Source organism: Eublepharis macularius, chromosome 6, assembly GCF_028583425.1.
Source record: "Eublepharis macularius isolate TG4126 chromosome 6, MPM_Emac_v1.0, whole genome shotgun sequence".
NCBI lineage: Eukaryota > Metazoa > Chordata > Lepidosauria > Squamata > Eublepharidae > Eublepharis > Eublepharis macularius.
In genome coordinates, this window is record NC_072795.1 from 23,048,136 (window position 1) to 23,068,123 (window position 19,988).

The following is a 19,988-nucleotide window of genomic DNA, read 5'->3' on the forward strand; positions in this document are numbered from 1 at the left end:
TTCACCACAATTGCTGCACTCTGGTCTCTGTAGATTTCTTTCACTGCTCTTATGAATCTTTCTCCCATTTGCAGCTTTTCCATGGTGGCAAACATAAAGTCCCAGTTCAAATTGTCAAACGCTTTTTCAGCATCCACAAAGAAGAAACCAACCTCCTTATCACAACGCTTGTCATAATATTCAATAGCATTTATAACTGTCCTTAAGTTGTCTTTAATTTGTCTGTTTGGTAAAAAACCAGCTTGTTCCTCCTCAATAACTTCAGAAAGCCATCCCTTTACTCTTTCCGCCAATATCTTCGCAAAGATTTTGTAGTCATTATTAAGCAACGAAATAGGTCTATAATTTTTAACATTAGTCAGATCCTGTCCTTCTTTAGGGATCAATGATATATTGGCTTCACTCCAAGTATCTGGGATCCGTTGATCCTTCAAAACACCATTGATCACTTCTTTTAGGAGTGGCACCAGTTCATTGACCATTACCTTGTAAAATTTAGCTGTAAGTCCATCAGGTCCTGGCGCCTTTCCCAAATTTGTTGACTGTATTGCCGTCCTTATCTCTTCCTCCGTTACTTCACTATTCAATTTATCTCTCCATCCTTCCGAAATTACTGGGAGCTTCATTTTCCCCAAGTATGTCGCTATTGAGTCTTTATTCACTTCTTTTTTATTGTACAATTTAGCGTAAAATTTATAAAAGGCTCTGCTAATAGCCGTCTGTTCCAGGTATACTTTATTGTCCTCACATATTTTATTTATTGTCTTCTTCTCCTTTCTCTTCTTCAATTGCCACGCCAGATATTTCCCAGGTTTATTTGCACCTTCAAACGACTTTTGATTCATTCTCTTAAGATTCCATTCCAATTCTTTGTTATTCATTGCTGTTAACTGCTCTTGAAGGATTTTGATACCCTGGTATATTTTCTTTTTCCCTGGCCTTTTCTTTAGCTGTATTTCTTTGGCTTTTATTTCCTCCATAATCTCCTGTCTCTTCTCCTCTCTCTTTTTTTCCTGACTCTTCCATTTAAGTCCATTAGTATGCCTCTGATTACTGCCTTATAGGTATCCCATACCTTATTGGTTGGTACTTCTCTGTTCATGTTGTATTGTATGAAAAACTTAGTTTCCCTTCTCAACGTCTCCATATTTTCTCCCTCTTGCAGCAAGTCCTCGTTTATTCTCCATCCTTTCCTTTTGGTTCTTTTCCCAAACTTCCACATAATTGGATTATGATCTGAGCCTACCATAGGCATTATTTCCACATCCTTAGTCCAAAGCGCTAAGTCTTTTGAGGCCCAGATCATATCAATTCTTGATAACGTAGAATGTCTTGCGGAGAAAAACGTATATTGACTGCCTTTGGGATTCTGTCTTCTCCATACATCTTCTAAAGTTTCCTGTTGCGTTAATACAAAAAAAGTCTTTGGTAATAGTCCTCTTTTCTTTTGTGCAGTTGCTGATTTTTTATCCAGTTCCAAATTTGTAACTCCATTGAAGTCTCCTGCAAGAATTATCTGGTCATAAGAAAATTCATCTAATTGCTTCCTCAAATCCTCAAAGAAGCTTTCTTTTGCTCCATTAGGTGCATAAATTCCGATCAACAACACTCTCTTTAAATTCCATAAACATTCCACTGCTAAGAATCTGGCTTCCTGATCCCTCACCACTAATTTTGGCTGTAGCTCCTTTTTTATATACACTGCCACTCCCCTTTTTTTCTTTTTTGAGGCCGCTACAAAGTCATTGCCCAGTTTGTTCAATTTGAGATATTTTACATCCTGCTTTCTAATATGAGTCTCTTGCAAACACACAATATCACATTTTTGTTTTAATAGCCAGTGGAAAATACTTTTTCTCTTATTCGGTGAATTAAGTCCATTTACATTCCAAGATAAAACTTTGCATTCCATATTCATAGTCTTGTTGCTGGTAAGTCCTTTTCATTGTCCCTTATAAACTGTTCCATTTCTAGTTCAGATCTGATGCGCTTTTTCACTCCTCCAAATTCAAAGGAAACTCCTTCTGGTAATTCCCATCTGTACCTTATTTTCATGTCCTTCAGAATCTGAATTAGGGCTTTATATTTTTTCCGATCTAGCAACACCGTTCTGGGTAGTTCCTTCATAATAATAACCGTCTTGCCATTAACCTCCAATGGATCTTGAAACTGTTTAGTCACAATCATTTCTCTTATATTTCTGGTCATAAATTGCACAATCACATCTCTTGGTAGTTTCCTCTGGGTCGCAAATCTTGAATTTATACGGTATACCACATCTAGGATAGCCATAATTTCCTCCTCCTCCTTCCCCAGGTATTCAGCTAACATCTCAGCGATCTGTTCTTGGGCTGTCTTTCCTTCCACTTCCGGCAAACCGCGAAACCTCAGCTGCTTCTCCATATGTTTACTCTCCGCAACCGCCATTCTTCCCCTCATCACCCTCATCTCTGTTCGTTGCGTGTCTGCTAGGTTCTCCACCACATTTTCCACTACCTTGACTCTTTGCTGTGTCCCCTGCAGGTCATTTTGTATTGTTTCCATTCCCTTCTTCTCTTCTGCCAGCTCATTCTTTACTGTCTCTTTAACCTCTTTAACCTCTTTCACCAGCTCAGGTTTCATATCTCTGAGTTCTTTAATCACTTCTAAGAGTTTTTTATCTAAGTTCTCTATGGCCGATTGCCACTCTTTTTTCGACATCGTGGGGCTCGCTTTACCTCGCTCCCACGAATCCGCTCGCTTCCTTAACTCCGTGGCGCTTGGCTTAGTGTCCTTTTATTTTAAATGTCCCGGTCTTTTTGCAAAAAAGTCATTTAAAGAGTCCAAAATGTCGGGCATCTTTTCTCTATGGTTCCTCTATGATTTTTGTAATCCAATATGGCCTACTTCCTCTTCCGCTGAAGCCGCAGCTCTTCCCCTTTCAAAGATGGCGATTCCCTTCTTCCTGTCCTCCGGCAAGGGCCGCTTCTCTCCAGCAACTCTATCACTGTTACGTACTTCCTGTTTCCCGACTTCCCACAGCAGTTCTCGCGATGGTAAAACTTTCTCACAGCCTGATATCTCCTTGTAACCGCAGGTATGTAAAACAATAGTCCAATTTCTTTAATAACTCCGTTTAACTTAGTCCTTTTTCTAATTTAGTTCCTGCCGGATCCTCCCCTCCTTATAATCAATCTGTTGCAGTTTAAAAGTCTACTTTAATGCTTCATTGCTTTAAGTAATCTGTCCCGTTTCAAGAGATAGTGATCTTTACCTTCTCCAGCACTTTCCGCGGGTTGTAATCGCTGTTTCAATCTCAGATTCCCATCAACTCTTCTTGCCCCTGTTGAAGCTTGGGCATGTAGGTCTTATGCCAACCGCATTGGCTCCAGGACTGCCGCAGAGATTTTAGCCGACCTGTCTTAGGGTGGGACCTCAAGGGACGGGAGAGAGTCCGTTGCGCAGGACCCCCCCCCTCGCCCGAGATCAACGCACCCTGAAGTACTTGAGCGTTCTATGCCTGTTCTCCGCCTGAGAACAGTTGGCCGCGGGCTTTATTTTGCCCCGCCGGCCGTTAAAACGGCAGCCTGGTCAGCTCAGCACTTAGAGCTGCGTTAGACCTCCATGGATCCCCAAACCGGAAGTCCCTCCCCCAATGAAGACTTAAAGCAGCTGACATCATTCTCCTCACCTCCATTTTATCCTCACAGCAGGTGAGGCTGAGCATGTGTGTTGGCCCCCGGCCACCCAGCAAGCTTCTACCGTAGAGTGGGGATTCAGACCTGGGTCTCACACTGGGTCTTCTCTCATCTGACTGACAGCAACTCTCCAGGATCTCTGGCAGAGGTCTCCTGAAACTTTGTAATGAGACAAGAGTAAGACTATACATTTCGAGCGTTGACTCGCTTGATCAGAAATGTGACACTTAACCGCCTTAGCATGGAATCAGTAGCTTCAAATGTAATGGAAAATATAATCACCAATTAGCCACTCCTCCCTGTAACATTGACATTTGTCCGTCTTATACTGGAATCTGTACAGTTGTTCTTGAGAATGAGGCTACAATCAAAGTGTGTTACATCAAAGTATCGTTAGTTCTCTTATGTTAGTAGCAAGAATGGGGACAAGTGCAACTGAGGAAAGCAGCTGGTGCCTCAAATATAGGTATCTTAAGAGTTTAGGATATTGTATTAATAGAAAACCTCTCACCAAATTAACAAAAAGAAATTATCAGCAGGTGGTATTCCTTTATTTTGTATTTACATAGCTCCCTAACAAGCATGATGGCTCCAATTTGTCTAGAGTACTTCTGAAGGAATATTCCTATACTATATAACATTTCAACTTTTACACTGCACATACTATTATTCATTTCTATAATTCTATTGTGACTCTAGTAGCTCCAAGATAAGCACTTAATACATGTATCTGTTTTTATGGATACTGCTATTCTGACTAAGTAAATATTTGTCATTTCATGGTAAGCTTTCCATTTTGTAGATCTGTACATCTCAATTCAACATTGCTGTATATTTTAATTACTTTTTTAAAAAAGAGAGAATATACCACAACCCCATCAAGACTTATGAATTTGAGGCTATGTTTTGTATATCAATCAAGAGTCAGTGTTTAAGATTCTTAAGAACAAACTGAACATTTATCTTTGACAGTTTGGTAAGTAACAGGAATTACCAAGCATAGTACAATTGTTACCAGAACTGCACTTTTAATGGGGGAATTAGCTTGCAGTCTGGATTTAAATTAGTGTGGGATCTTTAGCCAACTATACCAGAGTCCTTCTATCAGAACACTCATGCAATAAAGAGGCGAGACTAATAAAGATAAACGTGTATTTACTAACGGTGTTGTGTATGCCTAAACTAGCGCATACATACAAGGTACATACAAGAGACTAAGAAATACAGAGTTGTAGAAAAGACAAGAGATTGAGGAGAAAATAAAAGCCAAAGAAATACAGCTAAAAAAGAGACCAGGGAAAAAGAAGGTATACCAGGAAATCAAAATACTTCAAGAACAGCTAACAGCAATGAGCAATAAAGAATTGGAGTGGAATCTTAAAAGACTGAATCAAAAAGCGTTTGAGGGTGCTAATAAACCTGGGAAATACCTGGCATGGCAATTGAAGAAGAAAAGGGAAAAGAAAATAATAAATAAAATCTGTGAAGATAACAAAACGTATTTGGAGCAGACTACCATTAGTAGAGCCTTTTATAAATTCTACGCTAAGCTGTATAATAAAAAAGAAGTAAACAAAGAATCAATAGCATCATATCTGGAGAAAACCAAACTTCCAGAAATCTCGGAAGCTTGGAGAAATAAGTTGAACAGTGAAGTAACTGACGAGGAAATAAGTAAGGCAATACAATCTGCAAATCTAGGAAAGGCGCCAGGGCCAGATGGACTTACGGCTAAATTTTATAAGACAATGGCTAATGAACTGGCACCATTCCTAAAAGAGGTGATGAATGGGGTTTTAAGGGATCAAAGGATTCCAGACACTTGGAGTGAAGCGAATATATCATTGATCCCAAAAGAGGGCCAAGACCTGACTAACGTGAAAAATTATAGACCTATATCACTACTCAATAATGACTATAAAATTTTTGCGAAGATATTGGCGGAGAGATTGAAGGGGTGGCTCTCGGAAGTCATAGAGGAGGAACAAGCAGGCTTTTTGCCAGACAGACAAATAAGAGACAATTTAAGGACAGTGATCAATGCTATTGAATATTATGATAAGCGTTGTGACAAAGAGGTTGGTTTCTTCTTTGTAGACGCTGAAAAAGCGTTTGACAATTTAAACTGGGACTTTATGTTTGCCACTATGGAAAAGCTACAATTGGGAGAAAGATTCATCAGAGCAATTAAGGAAATTTACAGAGACCAGACTGCAGCAATTGTAGTGAATGATGAATTGACCAAGAAATTGACGATAAGTAAAGGAACAAGACAAGGTTGCCCATTATCTCCATTGTTGTTCATTTTAGTATTGGAGATTCTGATGATACAAATACGTCAAGATGAGGAAATTCGTGGAATAAAAATAAAGGACTATTCATACAAGGTCAGAGCATTCGCGGATGACATAATGTTAATTGTAGAGGACCCATTGGAGAACATGCCAAGAGTGATAGATAAGATCAAGGAGTTTGGAGACTTGGCAGGTTTCTTCATCAACAAAAAAAAGTCAAAGATACTATGCAAAAACATGACTAAGCAGAAACAACAATTGTTAATGGAAACAACGGATTGTGAAGTAACAAGTAAAGTGAAATATTTGGGAGTCGAATTAACTGCAAAGAACATAGATCTATTCAAAAACAATTATGAAAAACTATGGACTCAGATAGAGAGAGACTTGATTAAATGGAATAGATTGAATTTGTCATGGTTGGGCAGGATTGCAGCAGTTAAGATGAATGTGTTACCAAGAGTAATGTTCTTGCTACAGACAATACCAATCATCAGGGACTCCAAACAATTTGAAAATTGGCAGAGAAAAATATCAGATTTTGTTTGGGCAGGCAAGAAGCCTCGAGTGAAAGTGAAAGTTTTACAAGATGCAAAGGAAAGAGGCGGAATGCAACTGCCCAAACTGAGACTTTATCATGATGCAATCTGCCTAGTTTGGTTGAAAGAATGGATGACATTAAAGAACGAGAAACTATTAGCCCTAGAGGGATATAAAAAAATATTTGGATGGCACGCATATTTATGGCATGACAAAGTAAAGGTCAACTCGATGTTCCTGCATCACTTTGTTCGGAGAAGTCTATACATAATCTGGAAGAAGTACAGAATTTATCTACAAGAAGGAACTCCTTTGTGGGTGGTTCCATATGAGGTGATAGACCCGAGAGCTGTTGACAATGAACAACAATGTTTAACCTACAAAGAAATAACTAAAACTGAAGCATCCAAACTCAGAATAAAGACACAAGAGGAACTATCACCTAATTACGACTGGTTCCAGTATAGACAGATCAGAGACTTATATAATTCGGACTCTGTAAAGGGAGGTATACGAATAGAGAATTCGGAACTAGAGCAGACCCTTCTTAAAGAAGATAAGAAAAGAATATCCAAGGTATACCAAGTACTGTTGAAGTGGTATACCGAGGATGAGATAGTTAAAACACAAATGGTGAAATGGGCTATAAACTTTAATAAAGAAATAACAATGGAGGCATGGGAATACTTGTGGAAAACTACAATGAAGACAACGACATGTACTAATATTAAAGAGAACATTTACAAAATGATCTATCGTTGGTACATGACACCAAAGAAGATTGCGCTAGGGAATTTGAATACTTCTAATAAATGCTGGAAATGTAAGAAGCATGAGGGCTCCCTCTATCACATGTGGTGGTCGTGTGAGGTAGCCAGGCAGTACTGGGGGGAAATAATAAGAGAAATGAGTGAAATTTTACAATTTAAAATTAATAAGAACCCAGAACTCCTGCTACTGAACTTGGGAATGGAGGGAATTCCAGCCCAACATAGGACGTTGATATTTTATATGACAGCAGCAGCTAGACTTTTGTATGCGCAAAAATGGAAAGTACAAGAAGTGCCAACTATTGAAGATTGGATTTACAAATTGCTGTATATGGCTGAAATGGACAAGATGACAAGAAAACTGAGAGATCTGGACTCAGGGCAGTTCAACACAGACTGGGAGAAGCTGAAACAACACCTGGAGAAGAAATGGGAGGTGGGAGGAAAACTGTGGCAGTTTGAGAACTACTGAAGCACTGAAGTAGAGGGGGGAGACTTTACCGGGGGGAGAAGAGATAAATGTGAACTAATAAGCAGTCAGATTAATAGACTGATATATATATAGATATATACAGGTTAACAAACAGAACATAGATAGAAAATAATTAATTATAAGGATTAAATATAAGGATTGATTAACTAACAATATTTTCTTTCTTTTTGGTAAGTTTTGTACCAAACTGAATGTCTGAAGATATAGATGAGGCAAATTGATTGATTACGTGATGAGTGATATATAGAATTATTACAAAAAGATAGAATGAGTAATATATAGAGAATATGTCAAATTGTTTGATATAAATGAATGTATGATCTATATGGTTTATGATATATAGAAATATTTGAAATTGAAAAATGGGATAAATTGTTTATCTAAGATGGAAACAAAGACCTACAGTTTGGGCGTACAATGTTAAAAATAGTTAAGGATGTACTGCTTAGAATAACGGAGAATATATATTTGTTTTAGATAGAGGAAGCTAATAAAAGTAAGGGAAAGGGGACAAAGGGTTGGAAAGCTGTTGGAAGTCAATAAAAAGGGGGGGGAAGGGAGGGGGTTAGAGACGAAAAAATTGGGGAAAATTGAATGTAAATGTAAAAATAACGGATTCTAACCCAATAAAAATTTTTTCAAAAAAAAGAAAAAGAAATACAGAGTTGGAAAATAGAGCCAGTTGCTTTAGCAGGAGAGCCCACTTGAGAACGATGGAACTGGGTATACTCACCTGGTCACGGCGTGGAAGAAAGATGTAGCAGTGAAGCGTGGTGGTATCTAGTGCCTGCACTAAATCCAGAAAGAGAGGCAGCGGAGGTTCAGGATAGGGATGGCACGCGCACCTCATGGCCTGGGAGGCCAGCTTAAATACCCCAAAACATACCCTGGGGCAGATGCCATTCCCTTGTGGTTCTCAAAAGGGCGACAGAGACTTGATGGCTCTACAACTACCCTAAATGGGCCACTTTAGTGTTCTGATTTCAAGATAGTGACACCTCGAGAAGTGGGGACAAAGGAGGGAGGGGGAGCATCGGGCGGGTTGATTGGATCTTCCAGGAAGCTGCCGTTGTCTGAATGGTATCAGCCCTGGAATACGGAGGTTGTATAGAAATGCATCCATGAAGTGCTCAGGGCAGCCGGCACTTAGCTTCCATTCCGGGGCGGCTTTCAAGATATGCAGAGCAGGGCGAGGCTGGCTGCTGCGGACATGGTCGGCACGCTTCCACAAAATGGCTTCTCAGAGCAAGCTGTTCAGGCTGGTCTTCTGGCTGCCTGGGAACATGGCTTCTGCCTGGGCATGACTTCGGGCTTGCTAGCAGGCTGCCCAGTGGCAAGGGCAGACTCAGTGACCGGCCCGCAAGAGGCTCCCATGGGAACTGACGGCTCCCTCCAGCTGGCACTGTGCTGCTAACAGTATGGCTCTGGGCCCAGGTGAGGCAGGCATCCATGGAGGCAGGAAAATGGGTACAGATCATACAGTACATGACAGCGTAGAGACAGGAATAAGTGGTACAGTTCATAATGGCAGAGACAGAAAACAGGCATGGGCAGTGCTGCCCTAGAACAGAATCTTTGGTGTGGGCTTTAAAACAACCACGCAGGAAACAGTTCATGGCAGGCCTTACAACGGGGGGGGGGGGGGGCGCCTTGACAACACACCATAGTACACACATTAGTACACCACATCTGTATATGTTCTTTTCTTTGTGTCTTATTTGCTTCATAACAAGTTTAAATAAATGTGCTTATGCAAAGCATGCATTGCAAAAGTAAACTCTACAAATGTCTTCTGTATGTTAGTTAATGCACAATTGCTATTCTCAGTTAAGTAGTCCAGAATAATAACCTGGCTGCATATTCACAATCACTGACAGGTATTAGGATCCACATTTTCATGCACTTTAAGGCTGCTTTTACATGAAAAATTTTCTACATTTCAGCCACCTGACCTGTGTGGGTATTTTTTTCATGTTTCCTCATAACTTTCTCGGTTTGTACACAGATCATTAACAGCTCACTCCTTCCACAAGAAAACTCTTCTGCTTCATTTCAAACCTGCTGCAAAAAAAGTGTTTCCTTGGCAGGGCACTATTGCTATTTGCACAAGCAGTTTCTTATGTCTGAAAGAGACACATCATTTTCTGAAGTGCTAGCCAATTACTTTTTTCATGATTGATGACTGGCAAGGGGTCAGTTCCAATGCTACTGCAAATATGGGGCGGGGGAGGGTTACAGAAGGTATTGCATGATTCGTATGCAGTGTTGCCGTTTCTCCAGGTCAGGTAAGGACACTGGGGGGAGAGGCTCAATGCAAATCAGGTGTGAAAACAATGTAAGACAACCCCCTTTTATCTCAGATTAAATACTCCAAACAATCGTCTACACCTTTCATACTCTGTGTTGCCTATCAGGTTATTGCTGTGGAGCACTAACATGGCTAACAATGGAAAGAAAACAGATTACCTTCTGCCATCTAGAATCTCTATTGCAAAGGTGACTTTACACACAATCGCATCAGCAACCAGACCATCATGGAAAACCACTCTGGTGTAGGAGTAATCTAAGAGTATGGGAAATCCAGCCTTTAACCTCACAAAAGGACACAATGAAACTACATTATACTGAAATCAGTCCAGGGGTCTATCAAGGACAGTCTTGTCTATTCCGACTGGCAGTGGCCCTCCAGGGTCTCAGATCACAGTCTTTCACCTTGCCTCCTTTTAACTGGAGAGAAGCAACGGTCACCTGACTTACCCAGGCAGCCGGTTTGCTGACTGTGGGGCAGCTGGATGGGGTGGGAGACGCGGCGGCCTCAGCATGGCTTCCCAGGCTCCGCTGGGCTCACCCGTGGCCAATCAATTCAAATCCTCCTGCCGGCCAATCAGTGATGGCGGAGGACGGCTGGGAGGGGGTGGGCCGCAGGCCAGACCTGGTGAGTCCAGGCTTCTCTCTGGTCAGGCAGGCCGGGATTTAAGCGTGTGCACCCCGGGCCCTGCTCAGTCGCGTCCTGGCAGGTGAAGTCCCACCCACCTCTCCCTGTATTTTAGTGTCAGTTGGGTTTTGTTTAGTTCACATTGTCACAACTCTGGGCAGTGTGGCATTGGAATCCGATCCCTCGGGCAGGGGGGAGATGGGGCCGGCCTGCCATGTCTACCTCCCATTTTAGGGGGTTCCCTGCTCAGAGGGTTGCCAGGAAATACTCGCTCCTAGGTGGCAGGGGGACACCAAGGGGTGTACACCCATGTGTACCCTTCTAACTGCCATCCCTGGGTTTCCCCTCCACAGCAGGGGTCTGTGGGGGCTGGAGGTCATCGCCTGACAGGCGGGTCAGCCGATGGTGGGGATCCGATCCCTATGTGTGCCAATGCTCCTACTGCTGCAATCAATAAAGTTGTGGCCTTCTTTTCACTCCACTTGCTGTGTCTGTGGTTTTGTCGCCAGGGAGCTTTCCCCCCCCCCCTTTTCTTGCCACCCATCGACGCTAGGCAGCAATAGAGATTCAACCTGGGATCTTCAGCATGCAAAGCTAATGATCCGCCACTGAACCAGGCCCCTCCACTATATGAGGCTGCTTAACAGAATGATAAATCTTGGAAGAGCGAGACAATGAAAGAAACCCCCTTTTATCTCAGATTAAATAATCCAAACAATCTTCTGTATAATTTGGCATTCATGCAGAAGACCTATTGGAACTCATGCAGTTCAGGTGAATTTTGAATCAGAGCAAAGCTATGGGTCAAAATAAAATTGGAGCCCAGGGACACCCTGAAGAATAACTAATAATATTCAATCATAAGCTTTCACCAGTCATAACTCACTTCATCAGATGCACTGGAACATAAATTCATTAGGCTGGTTTATATACACTAGGGGAGCATTACAAAGAGAGGCAGGTTCCGAACAAAATCCAATCAAAAGCATTCACTCGGAATGGGTGTGAGACACTCCCATTTGTTGCAAGTCTGACCTAGGACAACAAAAAACCCTTACATTTTGCCTATTTGACTGCAGCTGGGAGTGCCTCACATGCATTCTGAGTAAGCTGAATACTTTCCAGACTGGATCCTGGATCTTGACCTGCTCCAGCTGCTCTTTGCAACAACACCATCACCCACCCTTCTGTTGTGCATCAGGTTAAGTGAGTTCTGCAGCTGGTGCTGCAATAGGATTCCTGCTTTAGTCTGCTGCTACAAACTAGCTTGGCTAGCCATCAGGAATTATTAACATGGCTAAGAATCCATCTATTAGCTTGTGTTAACAAAAGTGGGGGAAAGCCCTCTCTTTCCTAAATGTTGAAGCAGCCTGATTATGGTAACGGGGTTGAATTGTTTAAGAGCTGCTGATCCACGTTAAGCAATGCCAAGTACAGGGCATTAAATTGGGGGAAATTGCACACTAACTCACAGCACAATTCACATCATTGTTTATCAGAAGAGCCATGAAGCCTATCAGAAAGAGCCAGAATTATGAATTAGCTGTACCTTTGGTAAGCCATAACAACATTGATCAAAACAGACCAGTCTTCCAAAACTAAGAACTAAGAATGTCTTATGTTCAAGGCGCCATCTCCAAAGCTCTTTGATCACAGCCAACTTGGCAGCAGGGATTTCTCAAGCTGCACTGGTTACTCTAGATATAGTAGTAGAGAGTGCAGTCAAGTCATAGCTGTCTTATGGTGACCCCTGGCAGGGTTTTCATGGCAAGAGACTAACAGAGGTGGTTTGCCATTGCCTGCCTCTGCAACCCTGGTCTTCATAGGAGGTCTCCCATCCAATTACTAACCAAGACTGACCCTGCTTAGCTTCCGAGATCTGACTCACCTGAGCTGTCGGGCTTCATCAAATAGAAAAGAAGTATTGTGTGAACACTTCATCCTAATACACATGTGATTTGCTAGATAATAGATAGCAACCTGTGCTTCTTAGAAATAGTCTAAGAAAAAGTCTTCGGAAAGCCTTGTGTGACTTCAGTGGTAGTTGTGTCACAAATGAAGTCTTCATAATTAGCATGATGTAACCTTGTCTGGGCTGCATTAAAAAAAACTGTACAGGAAGAAAAAGTGAAAGAGAACTTTATGAAAGAATGTTGGCTGGTCACTCCTTTGTTGGGTGAACAATATAGAATGGCCAGATGTTTTATTGATCGTTGTTTTCCCAACAGGTGGGAAATATCTGAAATAATGATCTATATGACGTAGAGAAGGTTCACACAAAAACACGCCTAACCCACAGATGACAGGATGGTACAGATGCTGTTAAAAAAAAAAGCAAACAGAGGAAATTGTGGAGAGCAAGTGCGGCAGCATAAACTAGGTTCTCTTCTTGGGATATAGTAACAACATTCAATTTATATATTTTTCAGGACAACTTAATGCCTGCTCAGAGCGGGTTCCCCACAACAATAATCACCCTGTGAGGTGGGTGTGGCTCAGAGAGCTCCTAGAAGCTGTGACTGACCCAAGGCATGCAGAGCACGGAGCAGCCTCCGCCCACTACCCCAGCCATCCACCGGCCAATGCCCCCGGCTTGCGTGGCGTGATGTCATCACATGATGATGTCATCACGCAGCCCACGGGCCTCAGGAGTGGCCACAGGCGGCAGAAACCCTGGCGCCGGCAGTGGGTGCAGTAGCTGATCTGCTGCCATGTAGGAGTGCCTCTTTGACTCTAGCTATGTTCTGCATGTACAATTGTGGGTAAAACAAACATTACAACACCCTATTCTCTCTGGTGCTCTTTTATCCAAGCCACCTGGAACTTCTCGTGCCTTGGGAAAATGGGAAGTCTTTAAGAGTAGGTTAAATCGCTAGAGGATAAGCAGAAGCGGATTGTAGAGCAGGAGATGGTTATTTTCACCCAGCAAGGAGAGTCGTACAAGTCAGATGGAACACAACACACAAAACAGTACTGGAAAAAGGAGAGGCAGGGAAGGTGATAACAGGTCTTTACATCATATTGCCAAAAGCCTAGTCCTGCTATAGATGGTGGGGGTAGAGAATCCCATCAAGCCATAGCTGATTTCTGGCTACCCCTGGTGGGGTTTTCAAGGCAAGAGACTAACAGAGGTGGTTTGCCATTGCCTGCCTCTGCAACCCTAATCTTGACAGTCTCCCATCCAATTGCTAACTAAAGCCATTCCTGTTTAGCTTCTGAGATCTGATGAGATCAGGCTTGCTTGGGCTATCCATGTCAAGTTAGCTATATGAATAGAAACCTGTTTTTGGTACCACCAGACTGCAGGTAGAAGTTCATATAACTGAATGTTTCCTTTATTGTTTGTTTTTTAAAAGAAGAAATTACACCATTTCCTTGGTCACTGTTTTGCTCAAAATTGCCCTCCCCAGATATTTTTTTCTCCTCACACCAAGAAAAAGCTGGCTGGGGCTGATTTTTAAGAGAAAAATAGTCCAAGGATTAACAGGCAAATTACATCCCTCCTCTGAATCTTCTTCTCAACTTCCTATGGCTGATTTTCATTTAACACATGAGAACAAAAGAAACCCCCCCACCACAAAACCCAGGATCAGGACAAGCCTGCACACAACTGCTCATAATGTAAAATGGCTCCATGCCAGGATCACACCTTTGACACCTCATTAAATAGCACTCAACTGGCATGGGGAAGAAGAGCAGTTTCAGAACCAAACTTGAAACAAACAGGGTAATGCTGGGGCAGCATGTGGGTTCAAACCTCCAACTGGCCACGAAGCTCACTGCGCGGGGCAATCTTTGGCCAATCGCTCTACTTATCCCACTTTGCAGGGTTGTTGTGAGGACAGAAGAAGGGGCTAGGCACAGTAACCCGAACTCTTTGGAGGAAAGATGGGAGCGAGAGAGAAGCGAAATAAAGAAGTAGATAAAGTGAAAAGGACCAGATTTCTTCCAGCTTCCCTAGAGCAGGTCCAAGCACCCTCGAGAAATCCTGCCCGATAAAGTCCAATGACTGTGGCCCCTCCGGCGGCCGGCAGTTGCACTCCGCACTTGTTCAGAGGCACACTCCTGCTCTAGTATCCCAAACAAACTCGTGGCTCAGGACCCACCCTCTCAGCAGCAGCAGCAGCTCCGCCGCCACGAAGCGACAAGCCACCGCTTCCCAACCCACCTGTTGCAGCTGCGGCCGAAGCAAAGACCGAGGCGCGGCCCGCGAGAACGCCGGCGGGCGGGCGGTTCCCCCTTGGCAGCCCGGACCCCACCTAGCCCGGGACGAAGCCGGGCAGCTCGGCTCGCCCGGCCGCGTCCCACAGGCAGGGGCCCGTTTGACACGAAGCCGCTCCCAGGGCCGGCCTTGGGCGGGGCTTCGTTTGGGCGCTCTCGGAGCAGAAGCTGCGCGGCGGCTTTGAGGGAGAGGATGAGGCGAAAAGGCCACTAAAGGGCCCTCCTCGTTGCATCCCCACTTACCTCAGAGCCTTTACAAGAGGCCTAAAGAGGTGCTGGGGCTCGGGGTTGTGGAGGGGACGCCAGGCCGTCCCCAGGGGATGTCAGACTTTTTAACGCCTAGAAATCTTGTCGGCCTCTGAAAAGCCCCTGAACTCAAATCCTGCGACACTTTCTAACCAGCTCCCCTCGCCGTGTTGAACTCGAACCCCAACGTCTTTGGCGGCCCCTCTTTAATTTTCAGTTTAAAGTATGAAAAATCTTTCAGATATCAAATGCCTCACAACAATTCTACCATTGACCCAGGAAATATTTCTCACCCAGTTGTGAAAGTCAGGCCCTTCAAGTACCCCTCTCTCGCTCTCACACACAAAATGCCTCATAACAATTTTACTACTGACACAATCTTCCTCACATTTATAGTTTCAGGTCTGTAGCAGACCAGCAAGATTCGGGTCTCAAAACACCAACTAGATTCCCAGGGTATGAGCTTTTTATAGCCCACCCTTCTCACCGAAACCAAGGTGGATTTAAGGAAGCTGAAGTTGGTTCCCAGTTCCCAGTTCCTTATTCGCAGTTACTAGTTCCTTATTCGCAAAGCCAAAGAAAAATACTGTGGGGAACTTGAAAAGCTCTGAACCCCAAAATGAAGTTTGCAGGGGCACATACTATACACCTCCAGATTCAGCAGACTCGGCCCCCTAAGTGGACCTATACTGGGTCATCCTACAAAACCCAGATCTTGAGTTAACAGCTTCAAAATAGGGTGTCCCCAGAACAATAAGAAGAAAGGGGCAGGAGCTGCAGCAGAAAAAAAACTTGATCACCCCAAATCACACAGCCCTGAACTCCAGAGATTGTCCCCACAACAGGATGTGTGCTGGTGCTGATCCAGTCTCTGGTTCTGAAGCTGAGGCCTCCTATTTGGCCTGCCTACCAGAACCTTCTATCAGACATTGCCATGAATAAGGAACTGGAGAAAATAAAGGCCCTCTGTACCCAAAAACAATCTTTGGATCACCCCAAATCACACAGCCCTGAACTCCAGAGACTGTCCCCTACAAGAGGACATGTGCGGGTTCTGAACCAGTCTCTAATTCTGGAGCTGAGGCCTACCATTTCACCTTTTTCCCAGAACCTTGTATTAGACATTGCTGTGAATAAGGAACTGGGAAACATAAGAGGCTTCTGCACCCCCAAATAATGTTTAGATCACCCCAAATCACACAGCCCTGAACTCCAGAGACTGTCCTCTACAAAAGGACATGCTGGATCTGATCCAGTCTCTGGTTCCAGAGTTGAGGCCTCCTATTTGGACTGCCTCCAAGAACCTTGTCTCAGAACAGCTGTGAATAATGAACTGGGGAAAATAAAAGAGCTCTGAGCCCCAAAACAATCTTTGGATCACCCCAAATCACACAGCCCTGAACTCCAGAGACTGGAAACGTGCTGGTGCTGATCCAGTCTCTGGTTCTGGAGCTAAGGCCTCCTATTTGGACTGCCTCCCAGAACCTTCTATTAGACATTGCTGTGCATTAGGAACTGGGGAAAAGGAACTGGGGAAAATAAAAGTCCTCTGAGCCCCAAAACGTGCTCTGAGGTAGAACTGCACCTTCTGCCAGCGCCGGATCCAGGTGCGCGGATACCCAGGGCAAACCTTGGCTGGGCAATGCACACGCAGAGCACGCTCCCGGCACTGCGTGATGACATCACTTTTGTGATGTCATCACGCAGGGCGGGAGCCATGCGCAGCAAGCCGGCCGCTCCAGCTCCCGGTGAGCCATGGAACTGGCAGCGGCGTGGGCGTGCACTGGGGCGGCTGGCTTGCTTGCTGCGTGCGCAGGACCTCCCAGCCCTGCACTCAGCCACCCCGCGCGGCAAGCCAGCTGCCCCAGCGCACGCTATCGCTGTCAACAGCTCCGCGGCTCACCAGGTGCTGGGGTGGCTGGCTTGCCGCACAGCCAGCTGAGTGCAGGGCTAGGAGGCCCTCTGCGCAGTTAGCGTGCCCCGCTGCCCTGTGCCAGCCGCCCCAGCCCACAGTGAGCTGCGGAGCTGGCGGCGGCGAGGGTGTGCGCTGGAGCAGCTGGCTTGCCTCGCTGGTGGCTGAGCGCAGGGCTGGGAGGTCCTGCGCACTTGACAAGCCAGCCAGCCGCCCCATTGGCAGGGCTGGCGAGGGTCTCCCAACCCTGCGCTCAGCCTCCCGGGCAGCTGGCAGCCGCGCCCGGTGCCCCCTCTTTGACGGCGCCGGGGGCAGTCTACCCCCCTGCCCCCCCTCAATCCGGCCCTGCCTTCTGCTCATAAACAATGGCTTAATAGTTGTCTCTGGTGGAGACAAAGTCAAACTGTCTTTGAGGTGGGACAATGATGTAAGAATGTTTGATTGTGCCTTCCTGTGAGGAACTACAGGTGTAAAAAGATTATCTGATGACCAATGTCTGGATGGGTGAGGCTATAGTAGTCAGTCAGTCAGAGTTTATTGTCTATAGCCATAGGCCGTCACAAATTTTCCAAACATCAAGTCAACTAATAAACAGTTAAATTCCAGTATCGGTAAAAACTTCCAGTAAAAGGTTAATTAAAGTTAATTAAAACAGTACAGTATACCAAACTATCCCAAGAGTTCCGAAACAGGTGAGGCTATAGTAGGAAAGGGGGTAAAGATAGATTTCAAAAGGTGTGTGAATGAATTCATTAAAGTTCTTCTGGAGGCCTCCATTGCTCTATGGTTATGCATAAGTGTGCCGTGTGGGGCTCAGTTCGTCTGACCTCTCCGCTAACATCTCGTGTGTAGCAAAGCAGCTAGTCTGTGTTTTAAACACATAAGAGGGGCTTACGATATTGCCATATTCATAAGCCTTCTTAACATCGTGAGGGCAAACGTGCCCACTTATAATCAGGCACTCAAATGGATAAATTAACGCTCTAGTCCAGGCTCCAAATCTGAGGAGGTCCAAGACCTGTTTTGAGAGAGAAGCTGTTCCCAATACGAACTACAGTGATGCAGACCAAATGGGAAGTCATAGCACCAGAACCAATGTTTAGATCAGCAACACCATGTGCCATCTTGTAAGGCAGAGTCTCTGGAGTGTGGAGCTGTGTGATTTGGGGTGATCCAAAGATTGTTTTGGGGCACAGAGGGCCTTTATTTTCTTGTTCCTTATTCATGGCAATGTCTGATAGAAGGTTCTGGTAGGCAGGCCAAATAGGAGGCCTCAGCTCCGGAACCAGAGACTGAATCAGCACCAGCACACGTCCTGTTGTGGCGGACAATCTCTGGAACTCAGTTCTGTTTGATTTGTGGTGATCCAAAGATTATTTGAGGGTGCAGAGGCCTCTTATATTTCCCAGTTCCTTATTCACAGCAATGTCTAATGCAGGGTTCTGGAACAAAGGTGAAATAGTAGGCCTCAGCTCCAGAAGCAGAGACTGGATCAGAACCAGCACATGTCCTCTTGCAGAGGTCAGTCTCTGGAGTTCGTGTCTGTGTGAGTTGGGGTGATCCAAAGATTGTTTTGAGGCCTAGAGGGCTTTTATTTTCCCATTTCCTTATTCACAACAATGTCTGATAGAAGATTCTGGGAGGCAGGCCAAATAGGAGGCCTCAGCTCCAGAATTACAGACTGGATCAGAACCCGCACATGTCCTCTTGTAGGGGACAGTCTCTAGAATTCAGGGCTGTGTGATTTGGAGTGATCCAAAGATTATTTAGGGGTGCAGAGGGATCTTATGGTTCCCAGTTCCTTATTCACAGCAATGTCTAATGCAAGGTTCTGGGAGAAAGGTGAAATAGTAGGCCTCAGCTCCAGAAGTAGAGACTGGATCAGAACCAGCACATATCCTCTTGTAGGGGACAGTCTCTGGAGTTCAGGGCTGTCCCACCCACATCTTTCTCTGCCTTGTGGTGCCCATTCCTCCCCTCGCCCTGCCACTTAGGGGCTTTTTAAATTTTTAACAAGCAATTGAATATTGTTATAATGTACTTACAATCTGTGTATTGGAATCTCTGAATTCTCCGCTCTTTTTTTTTTTAAAGGAAATCTCTGGCCCCCTCTGCAAAGATATAATTGCTGACTTTTTAAAAAATGACCAAAACCCAGGGGTGCCGGGGCGGGGGGGAGCTATTGCCAGGAGACTGGGGCAGAGAAACTGTGGGCAACTGCTATGTGGAAGACCCATTGCCACTAACCTGTATCAGCAACCACAACAACAACTGGGAAACTCTACAAGCCTGCCCAAATGTGGAAAACATGTTGCTTAGAGGGTGATAGAATAACACAGTGATCCAGTGGCACCCTAAAAGCTAACAAAATACATTCCGGCACATAATTTTTCTTGAGTCAGAGCTCACTTCACTGCAGTACAAATCTATCAGATGAACTTATATACACCACAGAAAGGTGTGTAGGGGATAGGGTTGCCAGCTTCAAGTTGGGAAATTCCTGGAGATCTGGGAGGTGAAACCTGGAGAAACCTGGAGAAAGTGGGGTTTGGGGAGGGAAAGGACCTTGGAATGGCATAATTCCATAGAGTCCACCCCCCAAAGTAGCCATTTTCTCCAGGTGAACTGATCTCTGTGGCCTGAAGACCAGTTGCAATTCCAGGAGATCTCCAGACACTACCTGGAGGCTGGTAACCCTAGTAGGGGACGCTTCAAAAAGAGGTCAGTTCAAAACAAGTTCCAATCCAAAAAGTATCCCTGCAGAGGTCTGCTGCTTCCTATTATAACTTCTGATCTCATTTCATCCTGACTAAGTTTTATGTTTTGCATATCTAACAATGGTTTGGAGTGTCTTGAACCCATTCTGAGTGAACTAATTACTCTTTTTATTGGATCTTGTT

The 19,988-nt window shown here is 44.4% G+C and overlaps 1 protein-coding gene across 4 annotated transcripts in view; it reads right to left on the minus strand.

The window, feature by feature from the left end:
- GPR160 (G protein-coupled receptor 160) overlaps nt 1-19,988 on the minus strand; it is a 45,812-nt gene that overhangs the window by 9,227 nt on the left and 16,597 nt on the right. The window contains exons 1-2 of one of the 4 annotated variants that reach the window (XM_054983104.1): nt 14,878-15,015; nt 3,671-3,836 (exon numbers count right to left, since the gene is read on the minus strand). The exons of 1 other annotated variant lie outside the window; for it this stretch is intronic. The gene's annotated coding sequence lies outside the window, so the exon portion shown is untranslated. Of the gene's footprint in view, nt 1-3,670; nt 3,837-14,877; nt 15,016-19,988 lie in introns of those variants that run through there. 2 more of the 4 variants (XM_054983103.1, XM_054983106.1) reach the window with 2 other exon arrangements.